At 44.3% G+C, this 23,232-nt stretch overlaps 1 protein-coding gene and 1 long non-coding RNA gene across 2 annotated transcripts in view; one reads left to right on the top strand and one right to left on the bottom strand.

Annotated features, from left to right (window-relative positions):
• The window catches only part of LOC140722508 (NACHT, LRR and PYD domains-containing protein 3-like), an 863,879-nt gene that overhangs the window by 817,105 nt on the left and 23,542 nt on the right, over positions 1-23,232 (bottom strand). The window lies entirely within an intron of this gene.
• Positions 4,094-23,232, top strand: part of LOC140722511 (uncharacterized) — a 432,302-nt gene continuing 413,163 nt past the window's right edge. Inside the window, exons 1-2 of the long non-coding RNA XR_012097640.1 lie at positions 4,094-4,209; positions 4,881-4,977. This is a non-coding gene — a long non-coding RNA (uncharacterized lncRNA). The remainder of the gene's footprint in view (positions 4,210-4,880; positions 4,978-23,232) is intronic.

The raw sequence follows: 23,232 nt of genomic DNA, 5'->3' as shown, positions 1-23,232 counted from the left end.
TGTCACGGCAAGTATTTCTAGTTTTTCTACCGAATCAATACTATCAGTTGCTGTTCCAGGGGAAGCTGTAACAGGTGAAGATAGATGAGGGTATTGTTATGAGGTGGAACTGTTTTCAAAGGAAATGAGAAGCAGGGTTTGGTTTTTTCAATGTTTTAAATTCCGCAGGGCACAGATTCTGGACAGGCAAGAGAGTGAAGTGTTGCAGACTGTCGCAGGGATGTGTCACTGAGTTCTCAGTCCAGCTGTGATCATAGAGAATGGCGGAACAGGACTGAGGGGACGAATGTCCTGTTACTAATTCCACACTCTATGGTGGAACTTGTGTGTGTTTGGAATTCTCTTCCTCAAAGGAAACGAGAAGCAGGGATTATTTTCAGTGAGTTTAATTCCGCAGCGGAAAGATTCTTGACAGGCAAAGGAGCGAAGTGTTGCAGCCGGTCGCAGGGATGGGTCACTGAGATCTCAGTCCAGCTGTGAGCATAGAGAATGACGGAACAGGACTGAGGGGGCGAATGTCCTGTTACTAATTCCACATACCAGCAGCACACTCTGACAGAGAAGAAACGCAGTGAAATTAATGTTTTTACCCATCGTCCTCTGACGAAGAACGGTACAAGTTCCTTTAAAATAAATGCGAGGCTGGTGGATGTATGTGTGAAGTGAACGGGTTGCCAGGCAAATTCGCCAGCGGGATATGATGATAATTTCATATGATTGCTACTCTGATGTGGTAACTTGTTTCCAGTAAGTGAGCAATAAGCTGAAGGAGAAGGGCGTCCATATCTTGCTGTGGACTTTGACCGGTGGTTATCTCTGGGAGATAGTTATCACGGGACAGCTGCTCTCCAGTCGGCCCATTACTGCAATGGTCCAACTGCGGACAACTGTTAAAGATGGCTCATTATAAACGGGGTGACCTTGAAGTCTGCTCCAGGCAGAGGGGTCACAGTTAAATCTGGAGAAAAGGAATGCCTCCTGTTCAAAAGAGATCATTATTCCAAATACATAATATTCCATCAGAGTTGAGAGCGCCCTTCCTTCTTCTGTCTCTGTGCAATAAACCCACAGCGATCTTTGCCCTGAGCTGTCGCTGGAGTTCACAATCTGACAATAAACTGGCTCTAACTGGTACAATAAATTGAAGTGACGACGCCAACCCAACCGGACCAGGATGCGGGTTGCGATTCCTCTCCAGAGCAGATCAAGTATTCTGGAGAGAGGAAATTACTGCACCGCTTGCACTGTAGTATTAATTCTGGTTCAGACCACTTGTAAGAGTGACTTGTTCATGCAAAGTAAGCATTTATGTGGTTTAACACAAGAGTTGTGGAACAGAGTGTGGCGTTACATGCTGAATAGGCTGAAGTTCAGGTTTATGAGCGAGTTATCAACTGAACATTGCTCAGAGTCTGTTCACTTACTGGTAGGGCCATAAAATTCAGATGTTCGGATTCGCTGGAAACAGAATCAGGAGTCCAGCACCAGGTAAGGACAGGGTTTTGGGGAAATGTTATGTTTTATTACGCCCACTGGTCACCCCAGTAATGCTAATGTTTCTACCAGTTTAATATTGTCCTTAGGATTGCGTGGATTAACGGATATGTGTGTTTTATACTGTTTGTTGTTTTTTTTTAGCAAAAACATTGTATATCTGGCAGTGATATTTCGGATAAAAATTCCTGTAATAAATCTCACTGACAGTTGATAAAAGTATGGAAGTCTACACTCAGGGGCACGTTTTTATGTAGCCCTGTACATAATGATGTGACACTGAGTGAATGTTCGGGGTTTACTGCGGCTGTACCCCGTCCAAATCCAAGGTTATGTGTTCAGTGACGCTCTTCTGCACGCCGCTGTTGGAGCGCATGCTTACTGGATTTCTTGCTGCCTTCCTGTCAGATTTAATCAGTCTGGCCAATCTCACTGAGCTCTCTCATTAACGGGGCCTTTAGAACTGGATGTTCCTTTGGTTTGTTTCCGGTCCATTCTCTGTAAACCGAGAGATTTATACTTGAGAATCCAAGCTGCTGATCAGTTTCCGTAACACTCAGACCACCCGGTCTGGCACCAGCCATCACTCCACGGTCAACAGACAATAGACAATAGGTGCAGGAGTAGGCCGTACGGCCCTTCGAACCAGCACTGCCCTTCAATGTGATCATGGCTGATAATCTACCATCAGTACCCTGTTCCTGCCTGCTACCCATATCCCTTACCTCCGCTATCTTTAAGAGCTCTATCTAACTCTTTCTTGACAGCATCCAGATAATTGGCCTCGACTGCCTTCTGAGGCAGAGCATTCCATAGATCCACAACTCTCTGGATGAAAAGGTTTTTCCTCAACTCTGTTCTAAATGGCGTACCACTTATTCTTAAACTATAGCCTCTGGTTCTGAACTCCCCCAACATCGGGAACAATTTTCCTGCCTCTAGCGTGTCCAATCCCTTAATAATCTTATATGTTTCAATCAGATCCCCTCTCATCCTTCTAAATTCCAGTGTATATTCTGGTCAACGTCACTTACATAACATTTATTTCCTATTCAGTTTTTTGGCCTGAATAACAAGTGAACTCGTTGACCGTACCTGCATGTGTTTATGCTTTGAGCTGCAGGCAGATGATTAACAGATTCGCATTAATGAGCTGGTATAGAGTTGTACCTAACAAAGAGGCCATTTAGTACATTTCCCATTTAGGCAAACCCTCACCCATCTCGAATACGAACACGGATGCGATCTGGGCCTGATTATTAGCGATTTGCATGTTTGTAACAACAGCCTGTCGCTGTCAAGGCAGTGGACAAAACACTGTTATAAGGTGGGGATAATCTGGAGAGAGAGACCCGTCACTGTTCCCTCTAAACTGCGCGTCTGCGGAACCAAAATGCTCCCACGAACGGAGCCTTTGTTGCAGCGCAGATGGAATTAAACACGGTCGGATAAACGTTTATGAAACCTGGACGTTTTTCTTTGTTGTACTGCATTTTATCCTATCCTTTAATTAGTAATTAAAATCAAAAGAATTTTTTTTTTCTGTTGTCTGTCTTCCTCCTAAAATATTCATCGATGCATTTTACAAAAGAGAACACATCAACGATGTTGTGCTTTTTTCAGTCCGTGTGAAAATTTCCGGCTCAGAGCAATGGTTGATCCATGTAGCTGCAAAAATAGTAATTAGAGGGAACATTGGATACCGAACCACGTTACATGCTATGCATATTAATCAAGATTGAATATGGTACATTATCGTGCTTCCTGTTATAGAGGAGATGTTAAAAGTCAATAAAGTAGATTTAAAAAAAAAACAGTTTCACCGGGAGCCTCTCTGGTATCCAGGAAATAGTAATGAATAACGCAAGAAAAATTAATAATAATTTCGCCTTGTCCGTGGGAGCGTACTGTGAGGCAATGAGGCTCAAGTGCTTAACAATACAGAACTAACGTTGAGCAGCGAATACATAGAAGGTCCATTTACTATAAATTCAAGAGCTTTTCGTTTTCGTTTCTCGAAAGATCACTATTAATGCCCCGATAATCACTTTTACTACCTTTTCAGAACACTGTGTGTAGTACCTGCCCCATTACAGGTATGAGCAAGGATGAGATCTGGGCCAAATTGCGCAATTAAGCGTTCAGCATATCACGCATCATCCTGGATAATCCCAGTTCTGATACTGGGTCTTCCACAGTGTCTTTTTCCACAGATGCTGTACCGAGTTTCCAGCACTTTATAAGAGGACGCAGGAATATGGCATTGGGGCGGGAAAAAAATCAGCCATGATTGAATGATGGAGGAGACTCGATGGACTGAATCACTTCATTCTGCTCTGATATCTTATCATGACTGAATGATGAGTCCTTAGTATCCCGTATCAGGATTTGTGACGTGTGAGGGACAATTACAGATTTGTTCCATGAGATTCTTTTATTTGTCTTCAGCGTTTAAGTTTCAGTGAGATTCGCTTTTGAAAAAATTGAGCAGAAATATTTTTTTCTCCTTTGTATTGTTAATGTGCTTCATTATCTCTCTGGTTAAAGTTAGACTTGCGGTGAGAGATTTATTGGAAGAAATGCCCACAGCTGGAAAGAAGCCACGAATGAGAACGAGGGAACAGCGGCAAGTGAACCAGACCGAGGACTGAGAGTACCAACTGAAGACAACCCTCTGACTCAGAGTTTTCATTGATTCAGTCAGGAGAAAGTTTGGTGAGTCTCATTCACTCGAACACTGGTCCTGTAAACATTACATATCTTTACAAAGGAAGGTACGAAATAGGTGGAATGCCTCGGTCAGTCCCAGTTGCAATCACTCCAGGTCTGGTAATGTGCTTTGGATGCGGTTACACAAGGATTACTTGACGGGTAAGTTCGCAGAATGCACAACATTAGTAGTTGCTGTTCACAGAGAAGATTATCGTAGCATCTAGGGGATCTAAATGGACAGGGGCTGGTAAAGAGATTTCAAAGCCAATCTGATCAGCAGCGGGTTCATGCAGATGTTGGGGATCATGTGGAGGAAACAGCCAGAGGAAGTGGATGAGGCAGGTGCAGTTGCATAATTCAAAAAGCAGTTGGGGTGTGTAGATGGAGTGAAGCGGCCAGAAGGGAGATGGCCCCATCACAGGAAATTGTGACCATCTCAGTGGGCACTGTGGTTGGCATTGTCTCGTGGGGTTGAACACTCTGAATTTGGATTTTATTGCTCTGTGACTCTGTCAGTAGATGCGCCAGGTATCAGTGGACAGATATGGTGTGGAAGTGGTTACTAACAGGGAATGTTTGGTCCCTGTGCCAAATGCTACAGGGGATGGAAATACTGTCATATTTGCAAAATAGTCGTACTCTCTGACTCACTGTCTGCTTGTTGTGAAATTTAGAGCCTCACCAGCAGGAGGAGCTGTCCTGCAGAGCGACCAAAGTGTAAACAAGACGACGACAATCAACAATCGTCAGTCAGAATCAGAATGGACAAAGGTATGATCACAGGGATCTTTGAATTAAACTTTTATCGCGTTTGTACACAATAGTTCAGAGGAAAAAAAAACTGACAGAGGTGTTAACAGGGCATAGAAAAGTTTCATCAAGCAGTGTCATTTATCCCACTGGTAAAGCGGCCTTGAGTAATTGATCAACCCAACAGTTCCAGCGCAGGGACCTGACACCAGTAATGGTCGAATCACTCCGCTCACCATACAAAGCTTCAGCTGAGTGAAAGGAGCAGGGGCTCCTGAATCAGGTGGTCGTGAGTGAAACACAGACAGGAATGTGACAGCGATCTTGTGGTTTATGTGAATGTTCAGGGTCAGGGTCCATTTCACCTCCAGACAAGCCCTGATGTGTAAGACATCCTCAACTTTCATTTATAAAATTCAGAACCAGATGATAGGAGCATTTCCGGGATTCCCGAGATTCTATGATAACACAGCATTTCGGGTTTTGGAAGGAAAGCTACCAACTCCCCCTTGGTTTTTCTTGCCTGCTACGCAATGGAGGAGGGGTGTCACCGAAATCTGTTTTCTGTAGCGGAGCGGAGATCATTGCCGGTGCTGGGAATGGCTGAGGATCAGGAGGCAGCTCATTGTAGATACATTTGTGATCTGCTTCGGAGTTTTAACACCCCAGTGAATGTCTGGGCTGTGGAGAAATGGTGAACCTGAGTTTCTAAATATTTCCCTCTTGATATGATCTTCTAGCTGAATTTAAATTCCCAGGATCTTGGCTGGGAAACCCGGCATAACCAATGACCAAATGTTTCTGTCACCTGTAGACATTGCGATTGTGCTCAAATCTGAGATTCCAGCTGGAATAAAAAGGATGTTACAGCCTGGAAACGAGTCCTTCGGCCCATAAAATTCATGCTGATCTAAATGTCCCATTTTCCTGCAGTGTTCCCAAATTTCCCGAGTAAACTTCTTCTCCCCTTTTTCCTGCCCACATGCTCTCAATTTTGTAATTTTATTTGTGTTTGAGGCCTCCTCCGGATGCATGTAATTTATACCCATCAGCCACCACGTGAAAAAATGCCCCTTTGGTCCCTTTTAAATCTCTGCCCTCGAGTCTCAGACTCCCTTACCCGGGCAAAAAGACTGTGACCATCTAACCTATCTGCACCCCTGATTACTGTATGTGTGCGTGTGTGTGAGTGTGAGTGTGAGTGTGAGTGTGAGTGTGTGTGTGTGTGTGTGTGTAAGGTTTCCCTTCAAGCTCCTGAGCTCCAGGGCAAGCTGCCGCAGCCCAACCATATAACACAAAAAACAACACCCTAGCCCAGTATCGTAGTGTTCATTCTTCACTTCACACTTTCCAGCTTCATCACCTCCATCCTATAGATTAGCAACTGCAACTACACACAAAGCTCGATAACCAAGACTTTGCCAAAGACATGCATAGTTGTTACATGATGATCAGCAGATGGGGGAGAAGATGGCAACCAGGGGAGAGGACAGCATAGATCGCAAGGGAATGTTCAGCCTGCGACCCAGGGGACCGGAGGACGTGCGTCTCAAGGGAATGGTCAGTCTGTGACCAAGGGGACTGGAGAAAGCAACTCCAGTCCCCTTGTCCAGTCTCCAGCCCCTCGTGTGACAAAGCAACTGGAGAATGTGTGATCCAGCAGACTGGACCATGTGTAATCCCGTTGCTGGTCTTTGTGTGACAGACTACTGGACAGTTAGTGACCGAGGGAGATTTTAGCTTGTGGAAGATAATCACAGTTTTATTTCCCAGTAACACCGGACACCGGTGCATTATGATCCCGTGGTCATCCTTGCGTTCAACTGCTGTGATCAATTGCGTTCAACTCCAGACCACACCTGGAGTACTGCGTGCAGTTCTGGTGTCCATATTTAAGAAAGGACATACTGGCTCTCGAGGCAGTGCAGAGAAGGTACACTAGGTTAATTCCGGGGATGGGTGGGTTGATGTATGATGAGAGGTTGAGTAGATTGGGACTCTACTCATTGGAATTCCGAAGAATGAGAGGCGATCTTATTGAAACATATGAGATTGTGAATGGGCTTGATCGGGTGGATGCGGGGAGAATGTTCCCAATGATGTGTGAAACTAGGACTAGGGGGCATAATCTTAAAATAAGGGGATGCCGTTCCAGGACTGAGATGCGGAGAAATTTCTTCACTCAGAGGGTAGTGGGGCTGTGGAATTACTGCCCCAGAGAGCTGTGGAAGCTACTACACTCAATAAATTCAAAACGGAGATAGACATTTTCCTGGATAAAAATGGCATTAGGGGATACGGTGAGCGAGCAGGTAAGTGGACATGAGGCTAGGTTTAGATCAGCCATGTGATCTCCTGGACCAGTTTTCGATAGCCTGGATGGGTCGGAGAGGAATTTTCCAGATTTTGTTTCTCCTCAATTGGCAAATCGGTTTTTCCCCCCCGGGTGATCACATGGGTTTGGGCGGGATGAATAATAAAATAAAATGGGCGGCATGGTGCCCTGTTGGTTGGCACTGTTGCCTTGTGGGATTCGGTGAAAACTAGAGTTAAGATTGGATCAGCCATGATCTTGTTGAATGGCGGAGCAGGCTTGAGGGGCCGATTGGCCTACTCCTGCTCCTATCTCTTATGTTCTTATGATTAGTATTATGATTAGGAGTAAATGTGTCCAGTCACCGGCTTATCGGGATGATCACCTAACAGGATGTACGGTTCACATTAACCAGCACAGTTCCACTCCAAATCTGGTCAGCCAGAGTCTCGGCTCCATTGCAATCTGAATCAGTTTTGCTCAGATCTAAATCATACTTGCATAACCTGCAATTCATCACTTCTTTCAGGTGGGAAATTGAAACGAGCAGCGAAAAGACTGAAGAGGATTTTACCAGGCGGATCATCGAGGGAAGATGATCTGGATACGGGCAGCAAGGTACCAAAGCAGGGTAAGATTGAGAGCGATGTCCCAATGGAATGCGGTCCGGCCGCAGAGGCAGAGAAGAAAATTCAGCCCAGAGACAGTGACGTCAGAGACACGGATACGGACCCTGGAACCGGTACAAGTGAGGCGACTACCTGTCAGCTCGGAAGCTCATTGAACACAGAACTGTCAAGTCCCCAAGAAGGAGCGGGTGAGTGAAATATGAGTGTGATGCGCTCACAGAATGCGGCAGGGTGGAGGGTAAAGGTGAGGCCTTGCTGGAGGGTTGGTCAGAGGAGAGGGAAAATGTGTAGGTGTGGTACATGTGGTGCACTGGGCAGCCGTTACCCCACTACAGGAAATGTACTACCTGCTCTGAGGATTTCCAGGATGTGAATTGGAGGAAATGCAGCTGTCCAGATGAGGAGAGTGTTTCCGGGATGTGTATCAGGGGAAATGTATTCGCCAGGATGGAGAGAGTATCTCTGGGAAGCGAATATTACCGACAGTCCCAACATTCATGCCCATCCAAATTTAAATAGGTGAGTGGGTCGGATAGGGGATGGACTGGTTTATATTAAATGTGGTCCTTCTATTATGTAATGCCTAGAACATTATTGGGTAGGCTTTAAGGCAAGTGTTAGATTCAAGTCATGTCAAGTCACTTTTATATTGCCATTTCGAACATAACTGCTGATACAGTACATAATAAAAATAAGTCGCTTTTCAGGACCATGGTGTTACATGACACATTACAAAAACTAGACTGAACTACGTAAAAAACAGAGGAAAAGAAAAAAAACACACAACAACTACACTAAACTACACACCTATCTAGGACTGCATAAAGTGCACAAAACAGTGCAGACATTACAATAAATAATATACGTGACAATAGGGCAGTAAGGTGTCAGGCCAGGCGCTGGGTATTGAGGATTCTGATAGCTTGGGGGAAGAAACTGTTACATAGTCTGTCCGTGAGATCCCGAATGCTTCGGTGCATTTTCCCAGATGGCAGGAGGGAGAAGAGATTGTATGAGGGGTGCATGGATCCTTTATAATGCTGCTGGCTTTATGGATGCAGCGTGTGGTGTAAATGTCTGTGATGGCGGGAAGAGAGACTCCGATGGTCTTCTCAGCTGACCTCACTATACGCTGCAGGGTCTTGCGATCTGAGATGGTGCAATTTCCGAACCAGGCAGTGGTGCAGCTGCTCAGGATGCTCTCAATACAACCACCTTAGAATGTGATGAGGCTGGGGGTTGGGAGATGGACTTTTCTCAGCCCTCGCAGAAAGTGGAGACGCTGCTGGGCTTTCTTTGCTATGGAGCTGGTGTTGAGGGACCAGCTGAGATTCTCCGCTAGATGAACACCAAGAAATTTGTTTTGTTCACAGTCAGAGACAGGCTGCTGGCTCTGCACCAGTCCGTTAGCTGCTGCACCTCCTCTCTGTAAGCTGACTCGTCGTTCTTGCTGTGTGTTGCAGCACCGTCGTGGGTCAGCAGAGTGAACAGCAGTGGTCTGTGCACACAGCCGTAGGGGGACTCCGTGCTCAGTGTGATGGTGTTGGAGATGGAGAGTTAATCCAGTTTTGTATCTGGAGGCAGATTCAAGACACGGCTTTTTGTTGAGTTGGGTGAGAGCGGTGGAGACGAGGGATATCTGAGTTCAAGCCTACATTTTCCTTTGTATATCCACAGAGCCAGAGTTTACAATCTCCGACCTCCTGGCACAGGGGGAGGAATATCGACTGTACCAACTGACAAAGTTCTACAGGGACAGACTCAAACAAGCAATTGAAGAAAAGGTTGAGAGACTCGGTTGGATGTTGACAAAGGAGGGACATTTCAGTAGACAAGAAAATGAGGTGAGTGCAGTTCGTGTATTGTCACTGATCTGCTGGTATCAGGGGGAATAGTGATCAACATTAATCTCCTGTACGTTTTAGGAGATCGACTTGGGAATGGAGACTTTGATCACTGACTTGTCTCTCGCAGATCTGGTTTCAGTCTTTAAGGTGGGGAGCACTGGGAACTGCAGGTTTAGCATCACCTTTTCTTGTATCACCTGCTGTATTTATCAGTGTGAATTAAGAACAGTGGCTGCATATCTGGACTTCCAAAAGGCATTCGGTCTGAAACTAATTTCAAATCTTGGCTGAACCGTCGGGTAGCTTCACATCATCTCATTAATCCAGGATAAGTATTAAACTGTCAATTGGGTCAACTGGCTTCACTGCGGTACCTGAGGCAGGGAAACCAGCTAACCACAGCTTGTCTTGGCTCTGTGAGTTCCCAAACAATGTGTGGCTGACTTGTCATAGTCACAGCAAAGTATAGTACAGAAACAGGCCTTTTGGCCCATCTATTCCATGCCAGACTACATAATCTACTTATTCCCATTGACCTGCACTGGGCCATGGCGCTCTATACGCTCATTACGCAAGCATCTATTCAGAATTCTCTTAACCACTTGCACTACTTGCCCTGCTAGCTAGTTTCGCACTCTCACCACCCTCTGAGTAAACCGGTTTCACCTTTGTACCCTTTGAACTTTTCACCTTTCACCCTTTAGTGATAACCTCTTGATGTAGTACCTCTTTACCTCAGTACAAAATGCCTGCTTGCATTTATCCTATCTATATCCCAATGTAATTGTGTACACTTCTATCAAATCTCCGCTCAATCTCTCATGTTCCGATGAATAAAGTCCTAATCAGTTCACTCTTTTCTTATAACTTAGGTCTTCCAGTCCAGGTAACATCCTTGTAATGATTTTTTTTTCTGTACTCTTTCAAACATTTCAATCTGTCCTGCAGGTAGGTGTACAGAACTGCACATAATATCCAAATTAGGCCTCTCCAACGTCTTATACAACATCATATCGTACACGATATTTTCATTTACCAAGGTTAATCCGCTAAGAAACTTTCTTCCAGAGCCAATCAACATTTGCTGCCACTTTCAATGGCTTATGTACCTGTATTCCCAGATCACTTTGTTCTACCGGTCGCTCTGTAAGATCTACCCTGATTGGTCCATCCAAAGTGCAACATCTTGCACCTGTCTGCATTAAATTGCATTGGCCCCTTTTAAGCCCATTCTCCAGTTGGTCCAGATCTCACTGCAAGCTGTTGTACTCTTCCTCTTTGTCCACTGCGCCTTCCCAATGTTGGAGTCATCAGCAAATTTGCTGATGCTGTTATGCGTAATTTCATCCAGATCATTGATATAGATGACAAACAACAACAGGCAGAGCACCGATCCCCGTGACACTGCAGGAGATACAGGCGCCAATCAGAAATGCAACAGTCTATAGTGACACTCCGGATTCTTTCAAAAAAGTTAGTGTCTAATCCAGTTTACTACATTATCTTGAATGCTAAGCAACTGAATCTTCTAGACCGACATCCTATACGGGACCTTGTCAAATACCGTGCTGAAGTCCATGTAGACAATATCCACAACCTTGCCTTCATCAACTTTCCTGGTAACTTCCTCGAAAAACTCTGAGATTGATTGTATGTGAAAGATCACGCACAAAGCTGATATGACCACAAACATCAATAGTTTGATCTAAAAGGGCAGAAGAAGAAAGCACAAAACATAAAATAAATCTGGTGACTAGCTGATATCTCATGATCTCAAAAAATCAACAGGTTGTCTTGAAAGGGAAGAAGATTAATAGGTTTTCCTGAAAGGGAAGGGGCAAACAAAAATAAAATCTGCTAACTTGCTGAATATCTGACTAAAGAGAGACAGGGACACACCATTTCAGGTCACTCTCCTTGGAGCTCACAAACAGTGATTGTCTTGTCCTAGATCTGACCTATTCAGCCATGAGTGGTATTAGAAAATCAAGTGTGTTACACCCGTGAGTAACTCTGTTCTCGTTGGGATTCATTGGCGCTGTCTGTAATGAATCACACAGGCATTATCCAAAGGCAAGAGGTAATCTGTAAATATGATGCTGATCTATAAATTCATCATCTGGAGACGTCTGCTTTGCTGGGTAAATTTCTTTCACAACTGTAACTCCTCAGACCTGGCAGCAGTGAAACTGAGGGATTATTTTACAGTGCAGTGGGCCATCAGGGAATTATGCTGATTTGTTCCATAATTGTTGTCCATTAATCGTGTTATGGAAAACCTTTCCAATTCCCTACTGGTAACTGTTCTAGGAGATCAATCATTCAAATGCGGGACACAGAACATAGAACATAGAACAGTACAGCACAGTACAGGCCCTTCGGCCCACAATGTTGTGCTTACCCTTAAACGCTTCCTCTCTTGTTTCTCAGAGCAATGTCCTAAGCCCATCCATATTCAGTTACCTTAATTCCATCATAGGTGTATGTTGCTTGAAGACTATTCAATGTTTAATTCATAATTTCTCAGTTAATCAGGAGGCCCATGCCTGCATTCAGGAAGTCATTACCATTTTACGGAATGAGTGCCAGGCAATAACCATCTCCATTATAATATAGCCGCACTGACATTTCTTAATCTTCTTTTGTCTTTACACATCATAAGACCATAAGGCATCAGAGCACAATTGGCCATTAGGCCCATCGATTCTGCTCCGCCATTATATCATGGGTGATTTACTATCCCTCTCAACCTCATTCTCCTGCCTTCGCCCAGTGAACTTTGCTGACCAGACTAGTCAAGAAGGTACCAACCTCTGTTTCAAATATACCCAATGACCTGGTCTCCGCAGCTGTCAGTTCCAATGGATTCTACAGATTCACTACTCCTCGGCTAAATAACATCCTCATTTCTGTTCCAAATGGACGTCCCTCTAATCTGAGGCTGTTCCGTCTGGTTCTAGACTCCACCACTTAGAAACATCATCTCCACGTCCTTTCAATACCTTTCGATATTCCACAGATTACAATTAGATTCCCCCTCATCCTTCCACACTCCAGCCAGTACAGGTGCATCCAGGATCCATTCCCATCAAAATCTGGTTTAATATCACCGGTTCTGTTAGTTTAGATTCCTCTCTGGATTTTTCACAACGCCATCACATATTTGCTCTGATCAGGGGATCAAAATATGCGAGTGCGGAATGGCCAGTGCTTGTTCTTATATTCTGATCCTCTCGAAATGAATGCTGGCATTGTATTTGCCTTTCCTAACACCGACTCAAACTGCACGGAATCCTGCACCAGGTCTCCAGAGACTCTTTACAACTCCGATTTCTGAATTTTCTCCCAGATTCAAAAATAGTCTATGTCTTCATTATTTCTGCTAAAGTATATGGCCATGTACCTCACTATACTACATTCCAATTGCCACTGATGTGTCCACTTTTTCATCGGTCTATGTGGGACACCTGGTCAAAGGTCCTCGGGAAGTCCAAGTAAACAACTTTCTCTGACTCTCTTTTGTCGACCCAGCATGCTGTTCTCTCAAAAATTTCCAACAGTTCTGTCAGGCAAGATTCCCTTCCATGGATGTTGGCCTTTTTCTTATCATGTGTGTCCAAATACCCCGAAACCTTATCCTCAATTATCGACTGCTGACATCTTCCCAAACGCTGATCAGACTAACTGGCCTATAGTTTAAAATGAACAGTCCTCCGGAACCATTCCAAAATCTAGTGATTCTTGAGCGATCATTACTAATGTCTCCACAATCTCTTCAGCCTCCTCTTTCAGAAGCAATCGGGTGAGTTGATCTGGACTCATCTATCTTCAGAACTTTCAGCTTACCAAGCGCCTTCTCCGCAATAATTGCAAACACACTCACTTCTGCCACCGGACATTCTCAAATATCTGGCACGTTCTAGTGTTTTTACAGTGAGGACTGACGCAAAATGCCGACCAATATCTTCCGGCATTTCCTTGTCCCTGACAGTACCTCTCCATTGTCATTTTCTGGTGGCCCAATATCCACTCTCCTCTCTTTCAATCTTCATATATCAGACGGACGTTTTGGTAAGCTATTTTACATCATTCTCTAGCCTGCCTTCATATTTCATATTTTCTCTATTTACGGTTTTTGAATTGCCTTCTGTTGATTTGTAAAAACATCCCAGTCCTCCAGCTTTCTACTATATTTTGTAATACTCTGTGCCCTCTCCTTTGCTTTTGTGCTGCTTTGACTACCTCGTCAGCCACGGTTGATCATCCTCCCTTTAGAATAATTCTTCATCATTGTGATTGTTTGTCCTCCAAGAAACTTCAGCCATTCCTGCTCTGCCATTGTCCCTGTTAGTGTCATTTTCAAATTTATTATTGCCCAGCTCCTCTCTCATGCCGAGGTAATTCCTTTATTCTACTGTAGCACTGATACCTCTAACTTCACCTTCTCCCTTTCAACCTGCTGGCTGAGCTGCTATTTTATGATCACTGCCTCTTAAGGGTTTATTTAGCTGAAGCTCCCAAATCAAATCTGTTGCAATACACAACACAGACTCCAGATCCGCCTTTCATATAGTGGGCTCCACCATAGGCTTCTCTCAAAAGCCATCTCATAGGCATTCTATAAATTCCCTCACTTGGGATTCAGCACCGACCTGATTTTCCAAAGCTACCTGGATATTGAAACATCCCGTGTCAATTTTAGCATTGACCTTTTTCCATGCCTCTCCTCTCCCCCGTTGTAATTTGTAGCCCACATCCTGGCTACTGTTAACATGCCTGTATATAATTTCCATCAGGGTCATTTTACCTACGCAGTTTCTTAACATCCACATCGTCTAATCCGACATCACCTCTTTCTCAGGACTTTTCATTTTTAATGACAGCAGCTTCGACCCAACACTTTCACCTACCTGCGTATCCTTTCGATTCAATATTTATCCTTGGATTTAAGCACCCAACTATAAACTTTTGTCAGCCACGATTCAGGGATACCCGCCATCCATTTGTTTTCGCTCTCTCTCTCCCCTCTCTTCCGTTCTTGTTGTCACATCTTGTTGATGTAATGCTGCACATTGACAGAACGAGGAAATTAATCACATTGCATCTACTGCAGGGTGTCAGGAAATCCTGATTCTTACACACTATTGATTTAGAATTTCCTTCAGTTACTGTTTCTCTGTTAATGACTGAACACAGAGAGGATGAGGCAACAGCCCAGTGACTGCATCTGTTCTGAAGCTACTGGGGCCATGAACAGATACTTTCCTGCACATTCTCCAGGTCTGTCTGTCTGCTCCACAATAAATTCATTGTTTCCTTTTGTAGAAAGTCACTGAGCTGACAGAGAAGGGAAACCGGGCAGAGAGTTCCAGACTCTTCCTCAGTTTGGTGAATGGCAAAGGCTCCCGGGCCCGGAGGGCGATGTGGGAATCCTTTCTGATGTGGAGGACTGAGTTACCGAAGTTGGACAGAATACTGAGGGAAATACAGGGACTCGGTATGTTAAAACCACGCACTGAACACAAAGGCACATTGAGATAAATATTTTAGTTATTTTAATTATTTTAGTTCTGTTTCCATGGATTTATTTTTATATTTAAACAGGTCCTGATCCACAGAAATACATGAACATCGGCCAAGATTTATCTGAATTACCCACTCAGCTGATAGGTGAGTGATGAAATGCACAGTTCAAACCACATCTCAAGTGTTAGTCTGTGACTTGGCAAAACCTGGGAATCAAAATTCGCCATTAATCATTCGCTGATCTCTGGATTCAAGTAACAATTCAAAGAAGCTTTCTTTGCAGCCTGAATATTCTACAATATATTTTTCTATTAATCCAACTGTTGGTTCTGCTGAAGCCTCCCGGAAGCCTACAGAGACTCCCGGATGGTATGTTGCCTCCCGGGTGTCAGGGTCAGGGATGTCTCTGTTCGCCTGCACAGCATTCTCAGGTGGGAGGGTGATCAGCCAGATGTCGTGGTACACATTGGTACCAATGACACAGGTAGAAAGAGTCAGGATGTCCTGAAGAGTGAGTACAGAGAGCTTGAAAAACAGGACATAGAGGGTAGTAATCTCCGGATTGCTGCCTGTGTCACGTGCCAGTGAGGGTAAGAATGCGATGCTCTGGCAGATGAACACGTGGCTGAGAAACTGGTGTAGGGGGCAGGGTTTCAGATTTCTAGATCATCGGGACCTCTTCAGGGGCAGGTGGGACCTGTACAAGAGAGACGGGTTACACCTGAACTACAAGGGCACCAATATACTTGCAGGGAGGTTTGCTAGTTTTATTGGGGAGGGTTTAAACTAGATGGGAACCAGAGTGCCAGAGCAGATAGTGGAACGGGGGTAAAAATAAATGATGTTGGTAGTTCATGCAAAGTCACAAATAGCAAGGTTGTGTGTGGTGGTAATAATCTTCTGAGGTGTGTATATTTCAAAGCGTGGAGTATTGTGGGAAAGGCAGACGAGCTGAGGGCCTGGATTGACACGTGGAATTATGACATCATAGCCATTACTGAAACTTGGCTACAGGAGGGGCAGGACTGGCAGCTCAGTGTTCCAGGGTTCCAATGTTTCAGACGTGATAGAGACAGAGGGATGAAGGGTGGGTGGTGGTTTTGCTAGTCAGGGAAAATATTACAGCAGTGGTTCGGCAGGACAGATTAGATGGCTTGTCTACTGAGGCTATATGGGTGGAGCTGAGAAACAGGAAGGTATGACCACATTAATAGGGTTGTATTATGGACAACCCAATAGTCAGCGAGAATTGGAGGAGCAAATCTGCAAAGAGATAACAGACAACTACAGGAGACAGAAATCTGTGATTGTAGAGGATTTTAATTTTCCACACATTGATTGGGACTCCCATACTTTTAAACGTCTAGATGAGTTAGAGTTTGTAAAATGTGTTCAGGAAAGTTTTCTAAATCAATATATAGATGTACCAACTAGGAAGGATGCAATATTAGATCTCCTATTAGGAAATGAATTAGGGCAGGTGACGGAAGTGTGTGTAGGGGAACACTTTCGTTCTAGTGATCATAACGTCATTAGTTTCAACTTGATCATGGATAAAGATAGATCTGGTCGTCGGGTTGACGTTCTAAACCTGAAAAGGGACAAATTGGAAGAAATGAGAAGGGATCTAAAAATCGTAGATTGGGACAGGATGTGATTGGGAAGTGGGAGACCTTCAAAGGAGACATTTTGAGAGTGCAGAGTTTGTATGTTCCTGTCAGTGTTAAAGGCAAAATGAATAAGAATAAGGAGCCTTGGCTATCGAGGGATATTGAAACTCTGATAAAGAAGAAGAGAGATGTATAACATGTATAGGCAACAGGGAGGAAATAAGATGCTTGAGGAGTATAAAGAGTAAGAAAATACTTAAGAAAGAAATCAGGAGGGCTAAAAGAAGACATGAGGTTGCTTTGGCAGTCAGGGTGAAGGATAATCCTAACAGCTTCTACATGTATGTTAAGAGCAAAAGGATAGTAAGGGATAAAATTGGTCCTCTTGAAGATCAGAGTGGTCGGCTATGCATGGAACCGGAAGAAATGGGAGAGATATTAAATGGGTATTTTGCATCTTTATTTAATAAGGAAACTAGAATGGAGTCTAAGGAATCAAGGCAAACAAGTAGGGAGTTCATGGAACTTATACAGATTAAAGAGGAGGAGGTGCTTGCTGTCTTGAGGCAAATCAGAGTAGATAAATCCCCAGGACATGACAGGGTATTCCCTCGGACCTTGAAGGAGACTAATATTGAAATTGCAGTGGCCCTGGCATAAATATTACGTCGCTATCCCCGGATCGGATGCCAGAGGATTGGAGGATAACTCATGTAGTTCCGTTGTTTAAAAAAGGCTCAAAAAGTAATCCCGGAAATTATAGGCTGGTAAGTTTGACATCGGTAGTAGATAAATTATTGGAAGGAATACTCAAAGATAGGATCTCCAGGTATTTGGATAGACAGGGACTTATTAGAAACAGTCAGCATGGCTTTGTGCGTGGTAGATCACGTTTAACCAATCTATTAGAGTTTATCGAGGAAGTTACCAGGAAAGTGGATGAAGGGAAGGCAGTGGATGTTGTATACATGGAGGTAGTAAATTGGATTAGACATTGGCTCAATGGAAGAAGCCAGAGAGTGGTAGAGGAGGATTGCTACTCTGAGTGGAGGCCTGTGACTAGTGATGTGCCACAGGGATCAGTGCTAGGTCCATTGTTATTTGTCATCTATGACAAATGATCTGGATGATCATCTATGACAAATGATATGACAATGATCTGGATGAGAATGTGGCAAATTGGATCAGCAAATTTGCTGATGATACAGCGATTGGAGGTGTAGTGGACAGTGAAGAAGGTTTTCAAAGCTTGCAGAGGGATTTGGACCAGTTGGAGGAATGGGCTGAAAAACGGCAGATGGAGCTTAATGCGGACAAGTGTGAGGTATTGCACTTCGGAAGGTCAAACCAAGTTAGAACATACAAGGTAAATGGTAGGACACTGAGGAGGGTAGTAGAACAGAGGGATCTGAGAGTACAGATACATAATTCCCTAAAAGTGGCGTCACAAGTAGATAGGGTCGTAAAGAGAGCTTTTGGTACATTGGCCTTTATAAATCAAAGTACTGAGTATAAGAGTTGGAGTGTAACGGTGAGGTTGTATAAGACGTTGGTGAGACGGAATTTGAAGTATTGCATGCAGTTTTGGTCACCTAATTACAGGAAGGATATTAATAAGGTTGAAAGAGTGCAGAGAAGGTTTACAAAGATGTTGCCGGGACTTGAGAAACTGAGTTACAGGGAAAGTTTGAATAGGTTAGGATTTTATTCCCTGGCATGTAGGAGAATGAGAGGTGATTTGATAGAGGTGTATAAAATTATGATGGGTATAGATAGAGGGAATACGAGCAGGCTTTTTCCACAGAGGCTAGGGGAGAAAAAAAGCAGAGGCCATGGGTTAAGGGTGAAGGGGGAAAAGTTTAAAGGGAACTTTGGGGAAGGTGCTTCTTCACACGGAGAGTGGTGTGAGTGTGGAATGAGCTGCCAGATGAAGTGGTGTATGTGGTCTCACTTTTGACATTTAAGAAAAACCTGGGCAGATATATGGATGAGAGGTGTATGGAGGAATATGGGCCAGGTGCAAGTCAGTGGGACTAAGCAGAAAAATGGTTTGGCACAGCCAAGAAGGGCCGAAAGACCTGTTTCTGTGCTGTAATGCTCTACGGTTCTATGGTTTTATCTGAGGTGAAAGTGGTGCTGTTGTGCCTTTTTTCACCACACAATTGATGTGTACAGACCACGTGAGGTCCTCAGTGATGTGAATGCCGAGGAAATTAAAGCTGTTCACTCTCTCAACCCCAGATCCATTGATGTCAATAGCGGTTTGCCTGTCTCCATTCCACTTGTCTTTGCGACATTGCATCCAGCTCCTTTGTTTTTGCGACATTGAGGGAGAAGTTGTTTTCTTGACACCACTGTATCTGGATGGTGACTTCTTCTGTGTAGGCTGCCTCGTTATTATTTGGGATTTGGACAATAAATATAGTATCCTCAGCAAATTTAATTAGCAGATTGGAGCTGTGGGTGGCGACACAGTCATTTGCATACAGAGAGTAAAGGAGGGTGCTTAGGACACAGCCCTGAGGGGCTCCTGTGTTGAGGGTCAGAGGGGCAGAGGTGAGGGAGCCCACTCTTACCACTTGCTGGTGATCTGACAGGAAGTCCAGGACCCAGCTACACAAGGCAGGGTGAAGGCCGAGGTCTCTGAGCTTCTTGTCGAGCCTGGAGGGAATGATGGTATTGAATGCTGAACTGTAGTCTAATAACATCATTCTCACATAAGCATCCCTCTGCTCCAGATGTTTAAGGAGGTGTGCAGAGCAGTGGCTATTGTGTCATCTGTTGATCGGTTGTGTCGGTAGGTGAATTGTAGGGGGTCCAGTGTGGGTGGTAACAAGCTGCAGATGCAGTCCTTGACCAGTCTCTCAATTCATTTGCTTATTATTGAGGTGAGTGCGACAGGACGCCAGACATTCAGGCATGTTGCCTTAGTTGTTTTAGGTACAGGAACAATGGTGGATGATTTGAAGCAGGAGGGAACTCTACACTAGGAGAGGGTGAGATTAAAAATATCCGTAAATACACCTGCCAGTTGTGCCGCGCGCATTCTGAGTACCCGCCCTGGGACGCCGTCCGGTCCCGCAGGCTTGCGACTGTCCACTCATTGGAAACACCTGCGAACTTCAGCCTCAGAGATGACCAATGTGCAGGTCGCTTTGTCTGCTCTCCTCGGGGTCTCAGTGTTGGCGATATCGAACCGAGCGTAAAGAGACTTAGATCCTCTGGGAGACAGGCAGCGATGTTGGCAGCACCACTGCACTTAGCTCTGAAGTCTGCATTGGGGTGCAGAGCTTGCCATAAGCTGTGTGTGTTGTTGGTGGAGAGCTGTGCCTGAATACGATCTCTGTATTGTCGTTTCGCTGCCTGGATGACTTTGCACAGATTGGAGCTGAATTTCTTGAGCTCCTGCTGATCACCGGCAATGTAAGCAGTCGGTCACACGGCAAGTACTGTTCACACGGAACTGTTGATACACATTTTGTGGTTTGGGAAGTCCTGACCAATTTCTGAAGGAAATCATCCTCCCTCTGTGACAATAACACACAACTGGGAGATGTTGTTATTACACAGCTGTGATAATAACAGCCGGGAACTCGCTTGGCAGCCGGAAAGGTTTACACAGCAGCACCAGGTACTCCAGATCTGGGGAACAAAAGGGTTTGAGCGCATGGACATTCCGGGGTTCCACCAAGCATTAATGATCATGAAACATACCCTAAATCCTGTTCTCTTCCCAAATAGGTGTGTGTGTGTGTGTGGTGTTACTGGATGACAACACGATTGTTGGTGACGGTAGGGGCCAATTCTGGATCTGTGGACTCAGGTGCAGTTGGGACAGAGGGACAGCTGGGATGCAGGCGCTTGGGTAGTTGGATCCTTCTTGCATCTCCTCTTCTTTTCAGCAGTCGCTCTTCTGGGTTCCTCAAAATTCCTGGCTTTTCCGTGGATCAGCGACTGCCACTCGTTGACCTCCATATTTACCTGAGAGAGCCTCTGCTTAATTTGGTCCCTGTACCTCCTGCGCGGGGCACCACGATCTCTCTTGCCTTGAGAGAGTTCTCCGTAGAGTACTGCTTTCGGTAACCTGGAGTTATCCATGCGAGACATGTGGCCTGTCAGATGGTGGATCTGGCTGAGCAGCGAAGTGGCTTCAGGACCTGGAAGTTGAACATATGTAGCTGTGCATGTCTGTGTCATTATATGAAATATTAAACTAAATAAGTAGTGCAGAAATAGAAATTTAAAAAGAGATTAGTGAGGCAGTATCGATGGGTTCAATGTCCATTCGGAAACTACATGATAGAGGAGAAGTTGCTCCTGAATCGTTGAGTGTGCGCCTTACTCCGATCCTGTACAGTAGTCCTCATGAACCAGATGGTGATGCAGCCAGTTCCAATGCTCTGCAAGTTACATCTGTAGAAATATTCAAGTGATGTTGGAAACTCCTGATGAAATATAACCACTGTTGTGCCTTCTCTGTAGCTGCATCGATATATTGGGTCCAGGTTAGATACTCGGAGATACTGACAGCCAGGAATTTGGAATTGCTCACTCTTTCCACATCAGATCCCTCTGTGAGGACTGGTGTGTCGTGTTCCCTCATCTCGCCTTTTCTGAAATCCACAATTAGCTCTATTGACACACTGTCATAGCGCAAGCAGGATTCAGCACTCCATACACGCATATGCAAATCTGATAAGGGATACACATCACTGAACGTAACTGAAAGCATAACCCATAAAAGTGAAGAAACTATCATAATAGTAGAACACGTTAACCAATGGAAGAGTCTGACTCCCCACGGAGGACATCCACACGATCTGAGCCGATTAGATGTCGACAAGGAAGCGTCGAGCCCCTGGCTCAGAGTTGGAGACTTCTTCCCAGAAACAGAAGGGATCATTGTAGCAATACAGGACAAGGTTGTTGACACATGTAGTTATCAATAATACAGAATAAACGACTAATAGGTCCAAGACGATATATGCTGAAAATTATAAGAGAAACTACAAACAATCCGACTTTACAAGATCCTGCAGTAGTTCAACTACATCTCATTACTTGCACAAGCACAATAAAATGGCGGACAACATTCACAAACAAATTGCTTAAACTACAACTGATGAAAAACACCATAATTTACTTAAACGTAAAAGCCTCTTCCACTTTTAGAGTTAGAGTCCTTCATATCATACTGCGTCCGATCATTATTTCAGATAGGATAATACATGATCTGCGTTGGGATGTAATTTTACAGGATAAACAAGCAAAAGCAACTTTTTAAATATATATAGCCATTCCAAACACACATAACTTACAGAAATGAATTAGTAAAAAACAATACCAGAAATATGTTGAATTGAAAGGGCAAAATGAAAGACTATGGAACACGAACAGGGTATTATTTATCCCAATCGTAATATCAATAACTGGTATCATCCTAAAGGCTTTACAGAATAGTATTAATAAATTAGGCCCACACGGCGATACTTGTGTAAATCTTCGAAAACCCATAACACGATACACCACGAGAATAGTCTGAAATCTCCTATCAATTGAGACATGAGTATGCTTGGCTATGCTTGTACCTCAGGTTTTACCAGTTTAGGCTAAGATAATAATAATAATAATAATAATAATAATAATAATAATGACTTATTTCTAAAGCACCTTTTATCCAGACGAGGCCATTCAAACCGCATCACAACGGGATAAAGTGCAAACTAGAAAATAAAAGACAAAATGTGTCAGTCCTAATATACACCTCAGACTTCTGCACAGTACTGTAGTTTAAGGTGTTGAATTCTACAGTTTAGGAACATAGTCCCAAAAAAACTCAACGCTGACCTCCCAATGATCCTTTGGCCTTCTACCTTATCGTCTGCCTGCACTGCATTTTCTCGGCAACTGAAACACTGTTTCCCTGAACTATTCTGTTCCATTTTTCCTTGTACAACCTCATTGCACCGATGTGACGTAATGATCTATTTGGATCGCATGCAGAAATGTTTTCCATTTTACAGTGGTGCATGTCACAATAATAAACCAATTTACCGATTCATTGTCAATAATACAGCGCCCCTTGGTTGCTTAAGATTGTTACAACCGGGGGGGGGGGAGGGGGGTGACAGTGCGGATGAGCTGCCGCGACCTATTAAATGCTCCCTGTGGCGAGTAGCCTCTGTCCAGCTCTTGGCCTTCACGTTCGGTTTAGTCACTAATCCCGGTGGAAGCGTTTCTTCCCACAGGAGAAGGGGCAGAGCTGGGTTACTGGTGCCTTACAACCAGTCGCTTTGGGCAGATGGGGCTTGTTGGCTATGATTGGCAGCTCACCCAGGAACAAGAAAACT

This window comes from Hemitrygon akajei, unplaced genomic scaffold, assembly GCF_048418815.1.
Source record: "Hemitrygon akajei unplaced genomic scaffold, sHemAka1.3 Scf000078, whole genome shotgun sequence".
Lineage (NCBI taxonomy): Eukaryota > Metazoa > Chordata > Chondrichthyes > Myliobatiformes > Dasyatidae > Hemitrygon > Hemitrygon akajei.
This window is presented reverse-complemented; position numbering and strand designations above follow the sequence as displayed.